The following is a 25,171-nucleotide window of genomic DNA, read 5'->3' as shown; positions in this document are numbered from 1 at the left end:
TGAAATGGGCTAGTAATAGCCAAACATTGCATTAGTTTGTGTGGCGCATAAATAGAATAGAATAGACCCTCTGGTTATTACACCAGAATAAATTAGACTGGAGGTGCTGTGTTTGGGGTATCATGCACTTTCACTACACCTACTCGCTGACCCGTGTTCCCTCTCACATGGTGTACAAGTGATCGATGTTTTGGAGCATTAGTATGTAATGGTTCTTGTAATATGTCCAGTACAGAGTTTCTGTAAGATCAGCCATTGTCCAGTGGCTGCACTGACACCTTGCTGGATTATGATGGGACAAAAGAGCAACCAGTAACCAAACCCTCCTTGTTTGGGCCATTCCTTTTCCCATTCCTTTTCCCATTACATCCCACTCCCTTTGTTCTTATCCAATGTATTTGCTTGCAGAGAGACATAAATGCCACAAGCGAACCATTTCCTCCTCGTTCAGGTTATGGTCCTTTCCTGACCACTTCTTTCTCCCTTTCATACCCTACAGACGCTTGCGGTATTCCTCCTCCTCTGGATGTGAGCACGCACATAGGCTATCCCCTAGACTCGCTTCTCTATTATAGGAAATAACTCACTGGAAAGGAGTCCTCGCTGTCCTGTCTTACTCTGTGAAATGAATTAGCTATACCAATGCTCACATGGACTGTAGTGCGCTTACGTGGAATAAAATTTATTTTTGTATAGCATGCTATTGCCTGAAGGCAACTTGGTGCTGCCCGCCGCGGAAGAAGAGAAACAGAGAAAAGTAAGCGATTACTTAGAACATTCTCACGGAAGAGAGAAAAAAAACTCTATTGATTAAAAAGCCATGTCTTCAAAACTTTCTTTAAAGTGAAAAGGTGTGTACATTTCTTCGATTGAAGTGTGAAGTTGTTCCATCGTTTGGCTGTGCAATGAACGAAATTTAAGCCACCCCAATGGACTCTTGAATTTGGGATCATTACATTGTAAGCCGAGGAGGATCGCAGAGTTCTGGACGGGCGGTACCAAATAAACTTCAGTTTTAAATTGTCCGGACCTAAACCATTCAAAGCTATGAAAGCAATGAGTCAATGCGCTTTCGGATGGGTAGCCAGTTGAACCTGGACCAAGGCATGTGATACTGATTGATGCTTGGGAATATCAAATAACATGCACACCACAACGTTCTGCTGGACTTGTACTTTATTTAAGAGTCTCTGCTGCATGTTAATATACAGTGCATTGGAATAGCCCAGTTTCAAAAGCACAAAGGCCGTGACAACCAACTTCTGTAAATTTTGTGGGATAAACAGGAAGACCTTCCTTAAGATTATGAGAGCAAAGAAGGATAAGGAGGTCATGGCGTTAATTTGCTTTTCAAATGACAATCTGTCAGCGAAGACGATCCCTAGATTTTTTGCTTTGGAGACCAGTGTTGGTAGGCTTCCTAACTCCTGAGGCCACTAAGTTGGAGACCAAATAGAAGTGTTGTTACCCAGCAGGATCACTTTGGTTTTACCAGAGTTAAACTTGAGACAATTGTTGGACATCCAATTACTGATTTCCTGCATGCAGCTATAGAAACTGCTTGCGGTGTGCGCTCTGTTTCCAGCCACTGATACTATGATCTGAGTATCATCTGTGCAGCTCGCAACCAAGAAGTCAAACGTTTTGACAAGTACGGCCAGGAGGGTAAAATAAAGACTAAAAAGCGTAAGGCTCAAAGATGAGCCCTGTGGTACCCCACATGGCAGCGTGAAGGATCTGGATGAGAAGTCATCAAAAGCCACAAATTGTTCTCTCTCCGATAGGATTTTTTATTAAAGGGCCTGAGAAGAGCCCCTGATGCCTATGGAATGGAGACTGCCAATCAATATGACATGATTGACCGTGTCAAATGCAACAGAGGGATTCAACAGCATCAAGGCTCCGTTACTTTCATAATCTAAGGTGGTTCTCAGTTCTTTCAAAGGAACAATCAAGGCTGGCTCGGTACTGTGTTTACCCCTGAAACCAAACTTTAAATGGTCCAAAAGGTGATTAGACTTGAGAAATGTGACCAGTACTTTATAAATCGGCTTCTCCAAAATCTTAGCTGGAAAAGGGAGGCGTAATATTGACCAATAATTGTTGGGGTTCAAAGGACTCAAGTTGGGTTTCTTGAGTAACAGCAAGATGGAGGCTCTTTTCCAAGCCTTCGCAAAATAGCCTTGACTGAACTTTTCATTGAAAATGATCACCAGCAGGCTATTATCTTAGGAACTAGTTGCTAAATCCTGGGAGGACAAGGGTCCCGGGGGGAACCAAATTTTATGGATTGGAGAAAGTCCAGAACTTGTTCGGCCGTCAGTACTAGAAAAGATAAAAGATGAAAGGAGTACTGGATCAGCACAGGTAGTGCCTTTCTCATCTTGGAGACAAGATGGAACTTATGGAAACGCCTCCGGACAGTCTGACTCCGGAGATGGCGGGGCGGACGGGTGGTGGTGGTGGGGATGAAGTCATAGGAGTCATAGCAGTGAAGACATTATAGATATCCAACCTTTTCCTGAAAAAAAGGATGCAATAGTGTTGCACAAAGATTGATTACTGTTAGCCTTTTTGGTGTCCTCAACATTTGTGAGTTGTTTTACCGAAGTAAATAGCTCTTTAGTTGAGTTTTTCAATGTTTTAATTTTGTGTGTGACATAGAGATTAAGGCTTTGTATTAATTGATTTTCAGTTTATATGTTTATAATTTTTTTTACCAGATGCACTACAGTTGAGCCTCCACTTGCGCTCCTGTCTACAACAACACTGTTTGCATTCTCTTAGTTTATCCACAAACCAAGGCTGCGAAGGTGTAGCTCTCCTACTGAAAGTACCTTTTTCTGGGGCAAGGTGACTAATAACCAGATGTAGCCAAGAGAGGTAGTCATTAGTGGTTTGATCAAGATTTTCAGTGGAGCACCTTCCTTCATGTCTTGTGGGAGTGCCAAGTGATTCAGTGATCCAGGGGTCCTGGGGCGGAGTGATAGACATAAAAAAAGAACACTTACCTGTGATCGGCTGCCTCTCCTTCATCTTCTTCTCTTCCCAGCAGCACGGAAGGAAAGCACACAGGCTCCCAGACTCCCCTAATCCAATCACGACGCTGTTGTCACCAGCATGACAGCAGCATCGTGATTGTTCTGAGCGGCCTGTTTGGCCGCTCAGGCAGTGCCTGGGAGCCTGGAACAGTTCTCCACCCGGCTGTGCAACAGAGCCGGGTGGAGAAATGCTAAGTGCGCATGTCTGTTTGACCAGCCAAACTGACATCCACACTTATGGTGCATTTATTTCCTCCTCTCCCTGCTCTGATAGCTCAGCCTCGCCCACAATAACCTGGTTCAGAGTCCGCACTGAAAAATAAAATGATAATATCATCGTGGTATCATTTTATTTTTCCTATTTTGCACTCAGTGATGCTCTTTCGCCTTAGTGGAGGAGCGGCCGATGAGTCTATTTTATGCCATGGGCAGGTCTTTCTCATTTTAAAGGGAAACTGAAGACTAAGGGGAATTAGCTGCAATTTTTATTTGCAGCTCTTGTAGCGGTTGCTCTTGATATCAGTGGTCATGAAATGCAACTAAAACCAGGAGTCATGGTTGTGTGTCATCTGATGGTTTCTATCACTTACATCCAAGAGATATCAAAGTATCAATTTGTTGACATTTTCTGCATTAACCTGTAGGCCCCAGGAGAAGCCTATTTTCCCCATCAGTTCTGAAATATAGCCTTCTGTATCTTCTCTTTTATAAGAGTTTACAGTTCAGTATAGGACTACAGAGACATTTATATTTTCTTGTATCCAGCACTTCTCCTTCCTTTGAGCCTCCAAGTACCTGCTTGAATACAATGTACGGACTCGAAGCAGTTCAGCAGCCTGCAGATGAACAGCACTAGAAGAAGGATAACTGCTCGGCCTGAAAGACTGATCTAAACTAATAGAGAGTTCCTGCAGCTTTCTTTCTGGCACTTTTTCACTCCAGATGTAAAAACAAAAATACTTTTTTGATGCCAATGTAAACAAGGACTGTTGCTGCCTTTCCAAGCACAAACAACAGGGGTTTCTCTTTCTTCTATAGCACACGAGGCACTAATTACTAGAGTTGCAGTACATTTCCCATAAGGCCACAGTGGGAGTGATCAATATCTCATGACCAATCACAAATGTGAGCTTGGCTATTTGTTATGAACCTAGATCGTTTTACACCTTAGCTGACAAGGCAATGCAATATCTCTTGGATTCACACTCAACAGAAACTTCACCTTCAAAGAACACATTGCCATGAAAACATGGTACCAGATCTGCCTCCTGAAAAAAGTGAAACTCTTGCTTTCAGAAACTGAATTCCAAACAGCACTGCAAACCCTGGCGCTCTCACAACTGGGTGGGGGCAATGCTTTACTCAGTGGCCTACCTGACACCACTCTGGCACCCACCAAGGTTATCTTACACACCTTTTAGTGAAAGGTTTAAAGAAGTTCCACAACCTTCATCCAAATGCTGAAGCAATTACATCAGTGGCGGATGGTGACATTTGAAAGAAGTGAGGAGTAAAAGTTTGGGATAAGTGCTCGGAGCTGTGCATGCGAGCCAGCCAGACGGTCAGATTTTGAAAAGGTAACAGTAGGCAAATTGTGTATTTTCAAGCATATTTAAGAAAGCAAGAAGGTTAATAAAGGAATTGTGAAAGTGTAGTTATGACATCAATAAAGAGATTTCATATGATAATGACATGGGTAGCTGCTAATTCAGTATAGCCACAGATCTTCATGCTATAGATACATCAACTATATAGCCTTTTGCACCACGAACAGGATACTGTTTTTGTAACAATTCGCACTCTCAAGTTGATCATGTCTGGTGTTCTTTATTTTGGTAGTCCATGAAAAAGAAGCACAATGAAATTAAGTGAATTTCGTAGAATCATAGACTTGAGCCAAGCATTGAAGTCAGTATTTGAGATTACATTTTCCATTCACACTATTAGTATGCGATTCAGCAGGCTCTTCTCAATAGGTGTTTGCCATATCCGAAGACGGAAAAGGTTGATCAGATTAAATTACATCTTTTCAGAGGGCTTAAAAAAATCCTTACATGCAGTCTCATTGGGCAAGGGGCTTGGCGCGTGATACATCAGTACAAATTAGCGCTGAAAAAGTACATATGAAACCCCGCCAGCGCTAATTACAGTTGTTGTCTTTCTAACAGCAGCGCCTCCTCCACTATGGCGGAGGAGCGTCGTCCCACCTACCAGCAGCTGAAAAAATGAAAAATAAAACAATAATGAACCCTTGTTTATTGTTGTTATATTTTTCTCTCTGAGTCTAGGCTTGGGGGTGGAGCCAGGGTAAAGTCAGGCTGGAGGGGGAGTGTTGGGAACTGCTATTCAGTGCGCATGATGGTCTGGCAGGCCAAACAGTCATGCACACTGAAGCTCTCTCTAACCCCAGCTGTGTTGCTGGGTTTGAAAGAGCAGACACAGGCTCCAAGTCTACGTGGGATCATAAATCGTCAACTCTCAGGCCAATCCTTATGCTGCTTTTAGCAGCGTGAAAGTAGCGTGAGAATTGGCCGCAGTGCAGTGCATGGAGAAGAGAGGGGTGTGATGTGGTGAGCAGGTATGTGTCTTTTTTTTGTGTGTGTGTTTGTGTGTGTCCACCCATTCCCCAACCACAGAGGCTCCTAGTAGCACCACCACATCTCAGTCTAAGCCGATCCTGACGCTGTTACAGCTGTTGCTGCAGCGCCAGGATTGGCTGGGGCAGAGGATCTTACCGCTCATACTGAGACTGGAGGCTGCGGCTGTGAGTCACCCTCAGTCAGACTAATGTGCGCTCTGTTGCCGAGACTCTGGAGATCTAATGTGCACGTTAAGCTGGCCAGAGAAAGGCTGCAGTCCAACTAGACATGTGCACTAAAGGTGTGCTAGGGAGACATAGTTCGGCTGTCACACCGGTGTCCAAGACTCACTGACTGGCAATATTGTTGCAACTTTAAGCCCACCCCTCAAGCCTGCATTGGCTTGGCTATTCTAGGACCCACCTGGAGCACTCCTCGCTCGATCAGTTGTTGAGTTATGCTACAGACAGAAGCAGCACTTTAAAATATATACGGTTTAATCATACATTTATTGGGAGGGGGCAATGGGCCAAAATAATTAATGGGACAACGCCCCTATGCCCTAAAGGAGGCACCGCCAATTCATTACACAGCCCCATTCCATGTCCTCGTCTTCTTCAAGACTAGTTGTATTACCCACAAGCAGGGCTTTAAGTGGGATGAAAAAACTGGGGGGTCTCTCAAAGGGGCATGGCCAATGGAATTAAGGGCGTGGCTTAAAAACACATAAGCTAAAAATCTGTGCTCAGCATAGTGTGCTGCCCGACTTGTATTTTGATGTTTCGGCCATTTCATCCAGATATATGACACAACAAGTAACATCATACCAACAAGTCAGGACTATTGGCTTTGTCAAGTCAATTCAAGTCAAAGAAGGCTTTATGCGATTGCTTGGACAAACAATCATAAAAGCACAAAATTACAATATACATACAAACAATTTTTACATTAAGAAAGAAATTCACGAGTGATACATTAATAATTTCATTTATTATGTTAAAAACGGTATTAGACTTACAAAAGCCCTCATCTCATTAAAAAGAATTAAGTGTGCATGTGTTTCCTTAGGCTCAGAGTTTTTTTCAAGAAAATTGTTATCCTAAAAACACTGTGCTCATTATCTAAACATTGTAAAGACAAAAATGGCAGGACGACATTGGCCTAGCCCAAACTGTTTCAAGATAGGTACTAAGAGCAAGCTCCTAGTAGCAGAATAAAACCTACAAAAAAGAATGACATGAATCGTGGATTTTGGGGAGGTATTATCGCAGGGGCATCACTGGAGGTCTTGAGACCAATCATTCATTGTGGGAAAAGTAACTAATCTATGGACTACCCCCAGCCTGAAACGAGTTAATAAAAATCTATCATAGGCACCAGGTACAAAAATTAAATAGGGTTGAATATTAAAAGTAGTTAAGACCAACTGATTACGCAGGACTGTGGGTTTTAAAATCTCAGATGACATTCTAATGGTATCCCGGAGCAGGGTATCCTATTTTCTTAATTCCTTCCTTGTTGTTGCCCTAATGGTAGTAGGATTGGTAAAATACTCTAAATGGCCAAGATCTTAAATAAATTATAAACATATCTTAGCCATGGTATTCTCATAACACCTTCCAGATTCAAAATATCTGAAAGGATATCTCTGTTCAGTTTAGCCTCTTCTTTAGTCCAGAGCCTGTGCCATAATAGCACAGGCTCAAGCTTAATTAAATCAGAGATAAAGGGAAGTCCTAACTCTGCGTGACAAATGCATGCTGAGATACCACTCAGGACAGATAGAATGTATCTTAGGAAGGAGTTCTCTACTCTCTGAATTGGAAGCAGATCAGCAAACCCCCAGACCCCACTCCCGTAAACTGCTGCTGAAACACACTTAGCCTTGTAAATTTTGATGAGCTCCTCTGGGGTTTTTTTTGCCTAGATTTCTGGCGAAAAAGGTAAGAGCAGATGTAGTGCGTAGGAGTGCCAGTTTCTTTGCTGCAACTGCTTGTACCCAAGTATCGCTGTGGGCAAAAAGAATGCCCAAGTAGGAGAATTTCTTTGTAACCCCAATCATTTGTCCAGCCACATACATATCCTTTTGTTTCTTTATGCCATTACCACAGCGCGTGATAAACGTTTTGGAAGAGTTTACCCTTAAACCTAGGTCTTTCATGAAAAGGGAAAAACTATCCAAAATGCGCTGTAGGCCTACTTATGTGTGAGACATCAACACTGCGTCGTCTGCATAGAAGAGAGCTGGGATAGGGCGACCAGCTACTGGAGGGGGGGGCGGGGGGAGTCTTGGTTGTCTTTAAGAGAGCCTCCCCCAGTCCATTTATATAAAAGTTCAAAAGGAACAGGGCCAGGACACAACCCTGCCTAACTCCGCTCCTAATCGGAAAAGCAGCCGAGCGCTCACCCTTCAGACCACAGCGCACGCGTGCCTTGGCATCACTATAAAAACGTTTAAGAAAATAAATAATATTTACATCAACCCCCATATTTTCTAATATTGACCATAGTTTAATGTGGATCACACAAATGCCAAATGCGGATGTGAGGTCCACAAATGCTAAAAACAGGTTCCCGATAGTAGACTCTACCCAAGTGGGTAAAAAAATCAGTGCTACACCTGGCATTAAGCACCTGTACCAGCAGGGGCCCCCATAAAGGAATGTTTGATTTAAACTTGTCTACAGGGACTCCGTCCGGTCCAGGCGCCTTGCCACCTTGACTTACATGTAGGGCGCGCTCCACTTCCTCTAAGGTGAACGTTAGTTCTATGTAGTTTAAAAGATAATTTAAGCCATGAGCCCCCTGAACTTGGATATCCATCATATCGGAATTTCCCTCGCCCTTGTATACTTGAGCAAAGTGCTTGATCCACTGTTCCTCAGTTATGGCTATCTCGATAGACGGGCCAGCCTCCCTAGTTAAAGATCGTACCCTAACTGCCTTCCAGAATGCCACACTGTCTCTAGCTACTGAGGCCGAATGTAATGCCTCCCATGCCTCCTTCTTCAATGTGACTTTTCTATCCCTTATTGCTTGTTTATATGCACCTCTAGCCAACCTTACTTCCAGCATATTCCTCGGGGTTTTATGCAGCTCTTTTTTTTAACTGAGAATATGCTTGGGTACACCTTGAGTCAAAGCACCCATTCTGGGATCCGTTCTTCTTTTTACGCCTAATAAGAGACTCTCTAATTACGGTGGTTATTACCATAAAGGAAGCTAAAATGTTATCAGGGGCAGCTGTTTCATTCAGGTTTCTTCAAGGCTAGTTGTATTACCCACAAGCAGGGCTTTAAGTGGGATGAAAAAACTGGGGGGTCTCTCAAAGGGACATGGACAATGGAATTAATATCGTGGCTTAAAAACACTTAAGATACAAATCGGTGCTCAGCATAGTGTGCTGCCCGACTTGTATTTTGCTGTTTTGGCCATTGCATCCAGATATATGACACACCAAGTAACATCTTATCAACAACAAGTCCGGACTATTGGCTTTGTCAATGGTTGTTAGTTGCATAATCTAGATAAGCAGCGACTATGGCTTGTATATAATATTGAAAAAGCTCCCACTTAAAGCCCTGGTGACACCACGACAATGTTGCTGCTGCTGAGTTTCAAAAAGAGAAGGGAAATCCAGGGAGAAGGCTCACCGGCATGACATCATACCGTAACCTCCACTAGTGAGAAGTGAGCAGTGTGAGCACACGCACATGGAATTGCCTGCTGTCACTGTAGTCCGGAATCAACGGACCCCCGTGCCAGGGCACAAAACAGAGCCCGATAATTACCCGTTTCGAGGCCCCATTTAAAAAACTGCCGGTGCTTCGCACCGGTGAGACCTGCTCGTACCGCTTCACCCTTGCTCAACATTCCAATGCTTCCTTGCTAGGTTTGCAATTTACAGATACATACTTTACATACATACATTTAAAGGCTAGGGATACACAGCTTTACATTTGATTTCAGAGGGGGTACTGGATTTCCTTCAAATGGGCCTGCCTCACTGCTGCGCGTCTTGTACCTTTCTCAGAACATGTGCAATAAATAACATTGAGCTAAAGATAGCACCTTGTCAAAGCGAGCTTTAAAACCGCGTATCAGCTATGCTGTACATGATCCATTCCAGTAGATGGCACTGCTGTACTGCTTTTCAATAACGTCAATTGAGCCCGTGTCGAAGAAAATGAATATACATGATTACAGCTCAGTAAGTAGATCTAAGCTCTGGGTATGTACAACGAAGAACCCTGGTCAGCATGTACTGATCATAGGTAAAGAGGCTTCATTAAACTAGATTGGAGAAGCACGCTTCTAGCTGGAAAGCCAGGGACACAAACGCCACGTCCTTTCGGGTGGGTTAAACGCACAATCGCTCCACAATTGGTATTCTGGCCTTGCGTCTCACGTTCACAGACGTGAAGCAGCATTTCTGACTCCTCTCTCTTCTGTACAGATAGGGCTCGCCTCCGCCCTTGGCAGTCCGTGACCCAGAAGCCTCATACACATATCAGGAGTCCAGGTACAGTAAGCAGCGAGGTGGCAAGAAGGTGTTCAACGTATGAGAGGATGTGTTCTAAAGTGTGGACTATGCCCAGAACTCTCTTCTGTAAAGCACGAGATTTCTTTTATGAGCAGGTTCTACCTATTAACAGTGAGACAGGATCCCAAACAATGCCTTGAAATCTTAAACATGAGTTGGTAGCCGTAGCAGTGAGGATTTGCAGCGCTTACTGCCTACCCAGGAAGCAGCCATTTACAATCCAGCGCCATCTCCGTGTTGGCTGTGCCTTGTGAATAAAGGCACAGGCTCTGACGCGTGTGCCTAACGGGTCTCAGAGCCGATTGAGTGCCAGACTGATTGGCTCTAGGATCCCATATGATACTTTCCAGAGTTGTGCTTCCCTCGTGGGAGCTCACAAAGGGAAAAATGCTCTTTGCCATCCCTGGTGGGCTTGGAAGACCAATGTCCCGAAGCTGCACTCTCTTAGCCTCCTTCAGAGACTTGGACGCCACTAAAACTCTGGAATCTTTTAGACCTTAAATCTAGATTCCCACCAGCCACATTCAGCAAGAGCAAACAACATATACCGTGGGTAAAGTCACTGGCACAGGACGGGAGTCTGGGCATACCCGATTAATTCAAGCTTCTTTCCTGGGCAGAGATACAACAGTGTTGTCGTGTCTTGGGGGCTCCCAATAACGACAGACACCGTGGTCGGTAACTACGGAGCTTTATTGTCCCTAACCTCTTACATGGCTGTCCCTATTCTAACCGCCCGCTTCTCCCGTCGCTCCTCCTCTTCCCCTCACCCCAAGGCTCCGCCCCACCAACCACTAGAATGCTCACAATATTACATCTCCCCCTTTGTTAATAAAGCTTGTGACCAGTGCTCACATCTCTTCGATCAACCGTCTAGGTTTTTGAATGTCTCTTCTTGTCCGAAGGGACATGCCTTCAGACACAGTTCCATTGCTGCCCTCAGCGTCCCGTTCCTGACCTATAGGTATCCGATCATGTCCTTCACCGTGTTCAGTCACAGACGTTGTAGGCCCCGGCGTGAGTGTCTCTTTCATGGTGGAACTGCATCTTTGAAAGTGGGGGATATTGCAAGTGATGCGCCTGTTCTCCGACTCAGCCGTCAGCGCGGTGCCCTTTTGTCTGGTGACCGTGGGGGGCTTTGCCCGGAACCAACAGTCCGTTTCCTTACTTGGTTCTTGTTTGACCACGACGCAGTCCCCTTTATGAGGCGAGAGAGATCTAGCTCGTCTCCTGTGGTCCGCATAAGCTTTCATGCTCTCCTTGCCAGCGCGATCAGCATCAGTTACTACTTCTTGGTGAAGACGACCTGGTGACACCGGTCTTAAGGCATCCTCCCGGGTGGGTATCCTCGTCCAGATGGGGCGCCCTAGCATGAGTGTCGCTGGACATTTGCCTGTAGTGGCATGGGGTATTGTTCGATATGCTCGAAGCACTTCATTGAGAGCCATTTGTGGATCTCGTCTATCAAGGGTAGCTTGCTGGAAAGCCTCTTTGAGTATGTCCATAAACCTTTCACTAGTGCCATTGGCTTGTGGCCACACATGTGTTATCCGCCGATGCTGGACACCCAATGATTTCGCAAAGTCGCTGAATTTCCGTCCAGTGAACGGTGGACCATTGTCTGTTCTCAGTTCCTTGGGCACACCCCAGGCTGCAAAGACCTCATCTAGAACTGCAATGGTGGCGGCAGCACTGGTGGACGGCACCAACTGAGCAATGGGAAACCGTGAGTATTCGTCCATTATTACGAGAACATAGTTGCCTGATTGCATCGGGCCATAAAAGTCTAGGGCTAGTTCGTGCCACACTCCAGGCGGCGGCGGTGTCATCTGACTTGGGGCTCGGGGGTCACCGTGCCCTACTACTGGATACTGCGGACACTCCTTCGGGGTGACATGTTGAATGATCTCCAGGGAAGCTGCAGGCGGTCGCGCTTGATCCTCCGCGAGATGGACATCTTCCTCTACAACAGACAGTCCAGGTGTGTGTGACGCCCTGGGGTGTCGCGACATGTAACCGGCCAGGTTGACTGAATTGCCTGGCTTGTGCACGATGTCAATGTCATTGCTGACGCGATAGAGGACTTCCACCAGACGCAGCCGCTCGGCCGTCGGCAGACTAAGAAGACAGTCAGCCTCCGGCCCTTCTATGACGTGGATCACAGCGGGAATTGACATTGTGTTGTGTCTCAGCGTAGTTGAAAACTTCCCGAGACAGGGAAGTGGCTTCCTGGACATCCAGGTGTAGACCCGAACAAATGCAGGACTTAGGCGCGGGGGAGGGTTCATTTTTTTGTACTCCGTCACCGGAATGTAATTTAGTGACGCTCCACTGTCCATCACGAATTTGGTGGCATGTCCACCGACGCTGATGTCCAGTCGGGAATATTTCTTAAGTTGGTTTGGGTCAGCAACCATGTTCGCATATTCAACTGAATATTCTTGTTCATCCGATGTTGACCTGGAGTCTCTGGATGGTGATCTCCTCGACCATCGGGATGTCTGCGACTCTTGTTCATCCGATGTTGACCTGGAGTCTCTGGATGGTGATCTCCTCGACCATCGGGATGTCTGCGACTCCCGGCTGGAGTGAAAGGATCTGGACGACGACTTTGGGCGGTTGTGCACCGCTCGCGCGTGGTGTTGGCGGGTGTCGCCGCGCGACGTCCTGTGCGCGTTCTTGTCCTTCTCCCGACGATACTCGCTGCACATGGCTTCAAAGTGGTTGCTCCGCCCACACTTGCGGCACTGCTGACCCATGGCTGGGCAGGCTCCGGTGTGCGGGAAATCATACCCGCATCTGTAGCATTTCCGTGCTGGCGTTTTTCTTACATGATCCTGACGCTTGCTTCTCCGCCTTGCTTCCTGTTGGCGATGTCCAGAATAACGGCGGCGCGACGACAGCCGGGAGTGCCGCCCTCGTTCCCTGGACCCTCGGCGGGAGCGAACGGTCCGCACGGCATACTTGTTCCCTGCGTTCCGTACGTCCTGCTTCCATGGTCCTGGCGTGCTCCTCAGCCTGATCGTGCACCCTCGTCATTTCTTCTATTTCGTCGAGGGTGTGACTTTTCTTCAATAGTTTTCTCCTGAGCGTCTCGGACTGGCACCCATCGATAACGCGCAGCCGGATGGCGTCGTCCGTTGAGAACGCGTCAAAGTTGCAGTGGCGTGCCAGCCGGCGTAGTCGAGTTATGTATGTATCCATCATCTCATCTTTTCCCTGATGCGCCCGCTGGAACACATGCCTCTCGTAGTCCACATTCTTCTTGTGTAGAAATTTCTTATCCAACGCTTCACGTACCTTGGCGTACGTCCCTGCATCCGCGGCTGGAATTTCCTTAATCATTTTGCTAATGTCTTTTCCCACAAGGTTGCGGAGCGCTATGAGTTGGTCTTCATCACCAAGCACCTTGGAGCCTTTGACGTAGTCTTCGAAGTCCTCGATCCACTCCTCCCATCGAGGCCCCATGCTACTCCCGACCACGAGCGCCAGAGGCTCTGGAGGGCGCAAGTGCGACAGCCCCATCACAACGGGTTTCACTTCTTGACGTGCGGGCGAGCCATGGCGTGACATCTCACTCCTCTTGCGATCGTTTAACTCACACTTATTTGCTCCCCGGTCTTTGCTCGGGCTTGATCGCTTTTTTTTTTCTTTTGCAATTTGTCTTTGCTTGTGCTTGTTTAATTCTGTTCTTGCCTTTGCTTGTGCTTATTTAATCTTCTCTTGCCTTTGCTCGTGCTTGGTTTTTTTTTTTTTCCTCTTGCCTTTGCTTGGGTTTGTTTACGTTTTCTCTTGCCTTTGCTTGTGCTTATTTAATTTTCCTCTTGACTTTGCTTGTGCTTGTTTGCTTTCTTCTTGCCTTTGCTCGGGTTTGTTTCTTGCCTTCGCCAGTGCTTGTTTGGTGCCTGACTTCAAAATGGCCGCTTGCTTATTTCGCAAAGGGTGTCCTGAAGCAGCCGCCTGGTTTAAAGATGGCCGCCGGACCGGCACCACACACGGGGCTTGACACGAGGCTCAGCACTCCCTCAGGTTCTTCCCCACATGGATCACGCTACATCGGCGTCTCACTCACCGGCTTGGCTCCTGGGAACTTCCTTCACTACAGGGTAAGCGCACGCTGTCACTGCCACATCTTTTGGCATGCACGTGACATTGGCTTCACGCTGGGCTTGGCCTCCACTCGGCGAGTTGCTCTTCGCCTGGGATCGACGCTGCACCCTAGTCCCCACAGCAGTGGTCAGGGCAGGTGCCAGGGTATCGCTTTTCACCCTGCACTCCTGGGACATTTAATCCGGTACAGGCTCCGGTGTCAGCGCGGGCGGCGCTAATTCCAAACTTCCTTTTTTTTTTTTTTTTTTTCTTCTTTCGCGCCTCGCCCAGGGGACAGACCACGGTTCCTTTCAGGGTTCAGGGGAGCATGCTGCTCATCCCACTCTCGTCGCCAGCTGTCGTGTCTTGGGGGCTCCCAATAACGACAGACACCGTGGTCGGTAACTACGGAGCTTTATTGTCCCGAACCTCTTACATGGCTGTCCCTATTCTAACCGCCCGCTTCTCCCGTCGCTCCTCCTCTTCCCCTCACCCCAAGGCTCCGCCCCACCAACCACTAGAATGCTCACAATATTACAAGTGTATGTGCTCCTAGCCGGGCCACGAACTGAGGCTCAACCTGGGTTTGCAAAACAGTACACCGACAGCAATTGTGCATACATCACTTTCACTGTTAATGCAAAGCAGTGGACAAGTGGACCCAAGGCATTTGTGACATCTTTGGGTTTAACGAGTGTTAAGAGTAAATATTCCAGGTAGCCGATGAAAGGTGAAGAGAGCTTTATTCCAAGAAAGAGTTTACCCACGACCACGACGTCCTGCTGCCACGGATCCCAGCACAAACTAAGAGTTGCTAGGAAAACCGGTGGCAGTGAACGGCGGCGCAGAGCGTGGACATGTTTTCAATCAATAACATGTTGACACACGAGATGGTCGCACGCAAGAGCCTCGTTAAGGCTCCATGCGCTGCGATCATCTGGGGCATGTAACAATGACGTGCATGTAATAATGAGATCACTACAACATCTTTCCCCTTAACAATTGAAACTAAGAAATACATATCAATTACGATAACAATCTATATAAAGTGGAAGTTAAGTCACGATAAACAAAGCAATTTTTTGCATAATGAAGGTAACGTAAACATTTGATTATTCCAAAATATAATCTTTGTATTTGCCTGGTAACCTCCTTGTGCGAGTAATGTTTTTCCCACACATTGCTGCCCCTTTGTCACTCAAATGTGCAGATATAGGGACAACTTCAGACTGTGATTGACGAAAAAGAGAAGTATTTGTAACTAAAGTTTCAACATTTTGAGTTTTCGCTGGAACCACGTCTTGTACCCAATTGTAGGATTCTGAATGACGTGCATTTAACCCATGACGGTTAGAAATAATATCAGCTTGAGGATTGGAAACCAAGACTAAATTTCTTTTGTTCCACCACCCTTTGTTCAGTTAGAAGGCTGAACCTTTTGATACTTTGCAAACTTGAACTGGAGAAGAAAATTTAGAAGAACCTTTCACCACCTTCGTGGGCTTTTTAATTAACACCCAATCGCCAGGTTTCAATAAATCTCCACTAAAATGTTTGTTTAACTCAAATTGTCTCTTTATCTTTTCTTGGATGTTCTGCACTCTGTCCCTGATCACATCTAATGAATCTATTTTCCGTTCTGATTTGTCGGACAACCATGTGGGAAATAGATTTGAATGTACCATTCTGCCTCTCAGTAGTGTAAAAGGTGCAACCCCTGTTGTAGAATGGGGAGTGGTGTTATACGACCTAACTTTATCTTTCAAATAATCATCAACATTTAGGTTTGACGCAATAGCAGTTTGGATACCTTCTTTGATTAGCCTGTTACCTCTCTCAACTAGCCCATTTGAAGATGGGGAATAAAGTGCGACCTTCAAATGTTGTATGTCATAAGATCCTAGAAATTTGCACGTACGTTGTGACGATAAGTGCGTACCATTGTCAGGGACTATGGATTTCGGTGAACCTTCTAATTTGAATACATGTTCTAGGAATTTAATGGTGTTTTTAGTAGTGGCTCCATCACAAAACCAGTAAAACATCACTTAGAAAAATAATCAATCAATAAGATTAAGAATTTGTTGTGCGTGGGAAGTAATTCGTATGGCCCAGAAAAGTCCAAACCTACTTTGTCCCAAGGCCCACTTGGAAAAGGTACAGGGTGTAGGGGGGTTTGTAAGGTCTTCCATTTTTTATCAGATAAAAGGCATTCTGGGCATGTATCTATAGTGGATTTGACTTGAGCTTCAATAGAAGGCCACCAATAAAATTCCTTAATTCTCTTACAGGTTTTAGAGATATCAAGGTGACCTTGATGTGCTAATTGGATAATGTCCTTGCGTATCTTTTCAGGGAGACAAACAAATCGTGACGCATGATGATGTCACCAACAATAGAGAGCTCCTCAGCAACATGAGCAAATTTCTTCAATTCACAAGATAATGTTCTAGCTGCTGGCCAACCTTGAGTAATAAATTGCTTAACTTTTTGTAAGTTGTGATCTTTATCACATTCTTCATTCCAAATATGTTCAGAAATAGAGGGGAATCCCACAACAGCATCTATAGTTGCAACCACACACTCAGAAATATTAATATTGTCTTCCTTCTGAACATTTTCTAAAGACATTCTGGAGCGACAATCCGCTCTAAAGTTTTTCCCTCCCGGTAAATGTTTAATTATGAAATGGTATTCCTGCAATGTGGATAGTAAACGTATAAGTCTAGCAGATGCCTTGTTGGGACCAGAGCTTGAGAGTATGTAAACTAAGGGTTTATGGTCAGTGAAAATGTCAAATTCTCGCCCCCTAATGTAGGATCTAAACTTTTGAATAGCCCAGACACACGCAAGTGCTTCTCTCTCAATTGTGCTATAACGTGTTTCTGGAGGTAGTAAAGTCCTAGATGCAAATGCAATAGTATGCTCCTCATTACCCACCCACTGACAGAGAACGGCTCCTAAGCCAGACAAACTGGCGTCAACATTTAGGAAACATTTACAATTATCTTGAAATGGCCGGAGAGCAGGGGCACGTTCAATGACGACTTTTACCTTATTAAAAGTGTCTTGTAGGTCATCATTCCATAAAAATTTTGCGCCTTTCCTAAGTAATGCTCAAAGAGGTTCAACTATCTGAGCATAACCATGTACAAAACTAGCATAATACTCAGCTAAGCCAAGAAAAGAACGTAGAGCATCTCTATCTTTTGGGGGTGACACCTCACGTACTGCTTGTATTAATGAAAGTTTAGGTTTAATGCCTTCTGGTGACAGTGTGTGACCTAAATAATCAAGAGTTTGAACACCAAATTCACATTTCTCATGTCTGATAGTCATGCCAGAGGAGGACAAAATGTGTAATACTTTAGTTAAGGTGGAATTGTGTGCCTCACGACTGCTAGCGTGAACTAAAATGTCATCTTGATATGCTTGGACTCCTGAGATGTTTTTGAAAAGGGAGTCCATAAGCTTTTGGAATACACTAGCAGCGGATGCAAGTCCAAATGGTAGCCTGAGCTATTTGAATGCCCCGAAGGGTGTAATAAAGGTGGTAAGTTCTTGAGACTCTACACTGAGGGGAATTTGGTGATATGCAGATCGTAGGTCAATTAGGGAAAAGTACTTGGAATCCCCTATGCCAGCTAAAAGATCATGAATTTTAGGAAGGGGGTGACAATCTATAATGATGTTCTTGTTTAATGAGCGCAAGTCAGCACAGAGCCTCACCTCGCCTGATCTTTTTTTACAAACGACGATGGGAGATACCCATTGGGATGAATCACAAGGGACAATTATGCTTTCAGAACAAAGATTGTCTAAAACTTTTTAAAGATCATCTCTAGCACGGAGGGGTAAGGGTCTAACTTTGTGCACAACTGGTTGGGCATTTAGTTTGAGTCTTATCTGATGTTCAAAACCCAACACGGTACCAATATTGTTAGTAAATACCAAAGGGAACTGCTTGATGATGTTACTAATGTCAGTGGAGAGATCTGAGAAAGAGGAAGAGTTAATGGCTAATGTGTTAATGCTATCAGCATCATCTGCAATATATCCTTCTGGCAAATCACCAAGAACAATAGGGTTGTCAGAACCTGGTTTTAGATAGATACCCATTTTTGCAAGGCCCTGCCACCCCACAATGTCCCTACCTTTGATTGCAACATACATTTTTGGAAAGACATGACGGCCCAAGCATTTTAAATTGGACTTGAAATATCCAAGCATATCAATTTCATTTTCCCCAAATGCCTTGGGGTTAATGTCTATTGGAGTGAGTGGTATGGAATTGTCCCAAGTATGTATGAATGAGATCTCTGAAAGAATTGTGATAGGAGATCCCGAGTCAGCCATGGCTCTAAATGGAAGATCTGCAATAAAAATATCACACCATGGACCTTTAGCAGTACCAACATCACAAATAGCATTACAATCAATTGTTACAACAACATTAGTACGTTTTTCTGACATAGTTTGTACATCTTCCGTTAAGTCTATGTTGTTGATCTTAATTGGTCTCCTTGCTCTGCATACTCCTTGAAAGTGTCCAATTTTTTTGCAAACAATGCACTTCTTGCCTATTGCTGGACAAAATGGAGAATTTCCAATATGTGACCTGGAACCACATCTGTAGCATATTAGGTTTTTTCTTTGAGAATTCCTTCCGGAATTATAAGTTGAAATGGCAGAGACACCTGTTTCAGGTTGACTTATGACAGCATTTATGGAATGTCCATCAAGAATAGCCTTAGATGAAACCAAGGAACGTTCAATTGATTTAGCGATACCAATAGTTTCAGATAGAGTTGGGTTTCTGCAACTTTACAGTCTTTCTTGAATTTTGTGCGAGAAACAACTGAATACAAACTGGTCTCGTATTGCGTAATCTGTATTTTCACCAAATTCACATGTGGAAGCAAGTATTCTCAATTCTGCAATGTACTCTTCCACTGTTTCTTCAATATTGTGCTTTCTTTTAAAGAAATGATGTCGTTCTAACATAATACTAGGTTCCTCATCATATTGCTTGGATAAGCGAGCAAGTGCCTCCTTATAAGTGTCCCAGTCATCACCAGAACCTGTGCGAGCGATTTGAGGTAAATTATCAAAAGACTTTTTGTGCCGCAAGGCCAATACAACTATATAGGATGGCTGCTTTACGAACGGCTGGATATTTTGTAGCGTCAATTGCCACGAAATAATTGTCAAATATGTTGAACCATTGGCGCCATTTAACACTAGGTTTACCAGGAGACTGTAGGAAAGGAGGAGGGGTTGTAATTTGTTGAGATGACACCATAATATAAACAGTTCAGGTACTAGTGCAATTTTAATCAATTAACTTTCAAAATTCTGAATATGTTGAGAAGTCACAGCATGAAAAATTAAAGGAAAAATAAAATGCACAAAAATTCAGAGTCTGAATGTGAAGGCAATTTTAAAACACTCACAAGCCAGTTTGAATGCAAATAATTAACTGGTAAAGTCTATGAATTAATTTGTCTTTTTCTTTTAGCGATGTTTCTGTAAAATTCAACACAATAAAGCACATGAAATATTTTGCTGCAGTTGTAAATACCTGAAGTGTTGACGATCTTTTGAATCTTGGTGCTGTGCTTTTAAATGCTTGAAATATAAAAAACCAGTAACATTGACGGTTGTTTAGGAATGGTGTGCTGTGCCTTTAAATTTTGAGCTGTGGGAAAGGTATCAGCGTTGGAGATCGACGTACGCGATCTCGTTTGGAGGAAAGACGGTGCTTCCTTTGTAATTGTGGCGAGGGCGTGAACGTTGAGGATTTGACATGCGCAGTCCCGTTTTTGAGGGAGGCGGCACTTCCGTTGTAAATGCGCAGAAGACTAATGCACAAATCGTCGGTCCAATCAAAGCGAGGACGGATGCGTCTCGTCTAGCCTCAGCAACAAAACATGCCAAGAAGCTGGACTCCGACGCGCGTCACTCGACTTCTTGCTGAAATCGCTCCGAGAAGTAAGAAATTGAAGAAAATGGTAGGTGGGTGAAACTCAAATCGTTGCCAAGATGTTAAGAGTAAATAATCCAGGTAGCCGATGAAAGGTGAAGAGAGATTTATTCCAAGAAAGAGTTTACCCACGACCACGACGTCCTGCTGCCACGGATCCCAGCACAAACTAACAGTTGCTAGGAAAACCGGTGGCAGTGAACGGCGCAGAGCGTGGACATGTTTTCAATCAATAACATGTTGATACACGAGATGGTCGCACGCAAGAGCCTCGTTAAAGGCTCCATGCGCTGCGATCATCTCGTGCATGTAACAATGACGTGCATGTAATAATGAGATCACTACAACGAGCCCTCAGCGGGGGCAGGGATTGGCACGCGGAAGAGACCGACGTAACACAGATTATATTAGGAAAGGTGCTCTGAACTCCAGCCGAAAGTGTAAGTATACATTTTATTAGCTTCCTAACAGGTCAGCAAAGAAGAAAGTCTTTCATTTGGACTATCTTGTTTGTTAGAGATGTGGGTCTAAACGATGCTGCAATAGTTATACTAAACTGGAAAATAGTTTTTTTTTTGTCAAATCTGTTTTATTAAGTTTTTAGATCATAGTACATAAGCATATCATACGGCATCACATTACATAGACATCAAGTCAGAAATTTAGACATACTGGTGAATCATGCCAACTGTCGGGGGGATGGGAGGGAGCAGTCAGGTGCCTGTTAGCGCGCCCACCACCGCCCTCCCGAGGCCCAGTCTCTTCATCCTTAGGAGTTCAGATGTCATCTCGTTAGAGGGGGCCAGCCCCACCACCCACCAGCCATGGAGCCGTTCAGGAAAACTAGACTCGCCAGTGCAACTGAGGTGTCGATATAATCAAAAAGGTGACATGCAACACAAAGGAAAGAACCCATAACAAAGGCAGCGTGTGTATGAACGTGTTTGGTGTGCTCCCACCCCCCAGTCCGCCCCGACCCCCCCCCCCCCCTTTCTATCAGCCCCAGGGGCACCCCTCCAAGCTCTAATAGGCGCAGGTGTCCCCAATCGCTCCCTACCACCTCGCCAGTGGACCTGCGACATTGGGGGCCGCACTGGTTCGCCAGCGAGGCTGCCTACACTACGCCGCCGCTTGCGCCATTGCCGTCCTGCCCGGCCCCATCCCTGCTGCCTGTGGCGCCCTCCCCCATCGAGCGCCGGAACTCGGCAAGCAACTGTTCCCAGCGGTCCGCCATGGGCTCCCTCCGCAGCCCCAGTGTGTCCTCCCTGCGGATGGCCGTCCCCTCCGCTCTGGCCCACGCCTGAAACGATGAACTCCAGGCCCTCGCGTGCGGCGGGTCAGGCGCCTTCCATCTCCTGGTGATGAGGCGCTTCGCCACCACGAGCCCCAGGTCTAGAAATCTGGACACTACCTTGTCTTTGGGCGATCTGGTGAATTGGTGTAAGATATGTTCGGGCCAGTCAAAGGGAACGCTGCGCCCCACACTCCCTTGCAGCTGCTCACTAACCGCCCTCCAATAGGCGTGTAGCGCAGGGCAGCCCCACAGCATGTGTAGCAACCCCGCCCCCAGCTCGCGGCACCTGGGGCAAAACGCATCCACGCGGTGAAAATACCTGTTAATCAGCTCTGGTGTGAGGTAGGCCCTGTGGACGATGAACAACTGAATTTGGCGAAACCGCAGATTGCGGGGGATACGCACTGGGCTCCTGAGCACCCTCTCCCACTCCCTGTCTGCCAGCGGCCGTCCCAGGTCCAGCTCCCACTTGCCACGAAGTGGGCCCAGATCAACCGCCGTGTGCTCTCGCAACGAGGCGGCAAACCAGCGGACCAAGTGCCCGCCCCGTCCCATGACATGCAGATATTGCATGGTCAGATGTTGGGCAGGCTCTGCGGCCATGTTCCCCCATTTGGCGGTCAGGCTCGCCAGTAGTGAGCGGTGCAATAAGAATCCACCAGGTGGGAGCCCGTCCTCCGACACCAAGGTCTCGTACGGGATCAGCACACCATCCCTGTATAGGTCTCCCAGCGTGTGCACGTCCGCCGCCCACCAGTCCGTCAGCACGGGGGCCGCGAGCACCCCCCCACCTCCAGGTGAACCCTCTAAGGGTATCGCCGGCGCATATGGCACCACCGCGCGTGTGAGGTACAAGGCCCTCTTAAAGCACCTGTGCGCCACTGCCAGGAGGAGTGGCATCGGCCCCGCCGCCGCTGCCAGGGGGTGGAAAAGCCCGGTCACGCGCTCTAATGAGTAGGGGGCAGCCCCCGTGGCTGTGTCATCCCTGCCCCTGTCGGCTAACCAGCGGGCAATCCATTGCAGCTGTGCCGCCAGGTAGTAATGTTCAAAGCAGGGCGCCGCCAGCCCACCCCTATCCGTCGGGAGGAAAAGCTTTGCTAGCGCCAACCTGTGCCTGGCGTCACCCCAGACAAAGTCCCGCAGCATCCGGTTGAGCCTGCCAAAGAAGGCGGGCGGAACGTACAGTGGCAGGTTGACAAAGTAATAGAGTAGACGGGGGAGCATGACCATTTTGGCGAGCGCCACCCTGCCCGTGGTGGTTAGCGGAAGCGTATTCCAGAAGGCCACCTGTGACCCAAGTGCCGCGACCGCCCTCCCCAGGTTGCCATCAAACAAGTCGACTGGGCATCGATAAATGTGTATCCCCAGGTAACGGAAGGTGCCGCCTCTCCACTGTACCGGCGTGCCATTCAGGCTGTAACCCGGGTCCGCAGTCTCCTCGCTAAAAGCATATAGACAAGACTTACCCGCGTTAACGCGAAGCCCCGAAATAGTGGCAAATGACCGCAGTAGCGGGGCCAGGCGCTCCGGCATACTACCTACGTCTCTGACGTACACCAGCAGATCGTCCGCGTAAAGCGAAACCTGATGAACCGCGTCTCCCAGTGGTATCCCAACGTCCAGGGTCGTCCGCAGAGCCTCCGCTAAGGGCTCCATCGCCAAGGCGAACAGCAGTGGGGACAAGGGACATCCCTGTCTGGTGCCCCGGCCCACCGGCACCGCCTCCGAGACATGAGGGCCCAACCGAACACGGACCGTGGGATTCCTGTAAAGTAGATCAACCATCCGGAGGTAGTCCCCGTCCAGTCCGTACTGCAACAGCACCGTGGACAGGTATCCCCACTCCAGGCAGTCAAACGCCTTCTCCAAGTCAAGGAGGAGGCACCCCGCTCTGGGCCATCTGTGCACTGCCTCACCGGCCACCCGAAAGTATCGTCTGAGGTTGAGCGACGTGGACCTCGCGGGGACAAACCCATTCTGGTCAGGGTGCACTAGGTGCGGGACCACCGGCGCTAACCGCTCCGCCAGGGCCTTCGCCAGTATCTTGTAGTCGACGTTAAGCATCGCCAGGGGGCGGTAGGAGCCCAGGGCCGTGGGATCGCGGTCCGGTTTAGGTAGGGAGACTAAGAACGCCTCCCGCATGGAGGGTGGGAGCGACCCCTCTTCCAGCGATTTGCTGTAAAGTTCACGCAGCAGCGGCACCAGGGTCTCGCGGTACGCCTTATAATACTCCGTGGGCAATCCGTCCGGCCCCGGAGTTTTGCCCGTCGCTAACGATTGGATCGCCTCCCCGATTTCCTCTAGGGAAAGGGGGCCACCGAGTGCCACGTTGTGCTCCCTGGTAGCCACGGGTAGGCGTATGGAAGCGAGAAACTCCCCGAGAAGGTGTCGGGGGCCCGTCCCTTGAGCCGCGTACAAGCGTTTGTAATGGCCTACGAAGGCCCGGTGTATTTCCCGCTGCGTGTGTACTAACACTCCATCCTCCCCACGGATTGCTCCGATCGGGGTCCTGCGATCCTCCTGCCGGATGATCCAGGCCAGCAGGCGGCCCGCCCTATCCGCCCTGGCGTGTGTCCTGGCGGTGTGCGCCGCATAATTATGGCAGCGGAGTCGCTCCAAGAGCTCTGCGTGTTGCCCGCGGAGATCCTCCAGGCTGCGCGAGTGCCTGCCCCCTCCTTCTCCTTCCCTCTCGTATTGCAGGAGATCGTTTTCAAGGCGCACTAGGGAGTCCGATAGGGCCTTTCGTATGTTCCACTGGGCCCCCAGGCAGTGCCCACGAATGGCCACCTTATGGGCGTCCCACTCCACCAAGGCGCTGCTCGCCGTCCCCTCGTTAGCATCAAAGTAGGCCAGGACGGCCGTACCAAGGGAGGAGCGGAACTCCGGGTCCTCCAGGGCGCTCGGCTGAAGTCGCCAGGTGGGTACCGGCGAGCGGTCCGCCACCCAGCGGATCCGGAGCCATAGGGGGTTGTGGTCGGAATGCGTCCGCCCCAGATATTCCGACTGTTCGATAAGTGGGAGCAACGACTGGGTCCCCACCACCCTGTCTAGTCGCACGTGGAGATCATGGACCGCCGAGTAGTATGAGTACAGTCTGTCCGTCGGGTGAAGTGTGCGCCACAAGTCCTGCAGCGACCAGTGCGTGAGCCAATCCCCCAGTGCCCGGGCGTTAGATTCCACCGCCGTGGCGCGGAGGGGCGGGAAGGATCGGTCCAACTGGACGTCCAGTACCATGTTAAAATCCCCTCCCAGCAACCAGGGGAGCCCAGCGTAGGGGTGTAGGAGCTGCGTCAATCGCGTCAAGAAAGAGGCCTGGTCCACGTTGGGCGCATACAGCGAGCCCAGCAACAGCTCTTGGCCGTTCAACTTCCCCCGCACCAAGGTGTACCTCCCCTCCCGGTCCACTACCACCTCCGTGCAGACAAAAGGAACTCCTGCTCGCACCCAGATGAGCGTGCCCCGCGCGTGCGCCGAATAAACAGTGCCGTACGTGTGTCCCCTCCAGCGCCGAGAAAGCCTGCCCAATTCCGTGGAGGACATGTGCGTCTCCTGTAGGAGAGCAATCCCGACTGAGTGTCGCTGCAGATAGGAGAAGATGGCGTAGCGCTTGGACGGCGTGTGCATGCCCCGTATGTTCCAGGT

At 47.7% G+C, this 25,171-nt stretch overlaps 1 protein-coding gene across 1 annotated transcript in view; it reads right to left on the bottom strand.

Annotated features, from left to right (window-relative positions):
- The window catches only part of ARMC10 (armadillo repeat containing 10), a 153,521-nt gene that overhangs the window by 110,577 nt on the left and 17,773 nt on the right, over positions 1 to 25,171 (bottom strand). The gene's annotated exons all lie outside the window — the stretch shown is intronic.

The sequence above is a fragment of the Triturus cristatus genome, chromosome 4_1, assembly GCF_964204655.1.
Source record: "Triturus cristatus chromosome 4_1, aTriCri1.1, whole genome shotgun sequence".
Taxonomy (NCBI): domain Eukaryota; kingdom Metazoa; phylum Chordata; class Amphibia; order Caudata; family Salamandridae; genus Triturus; species Triturus cristatus.
This window is presented reverse-complemented; position numbering and strand designations above follow the sequence as displayed.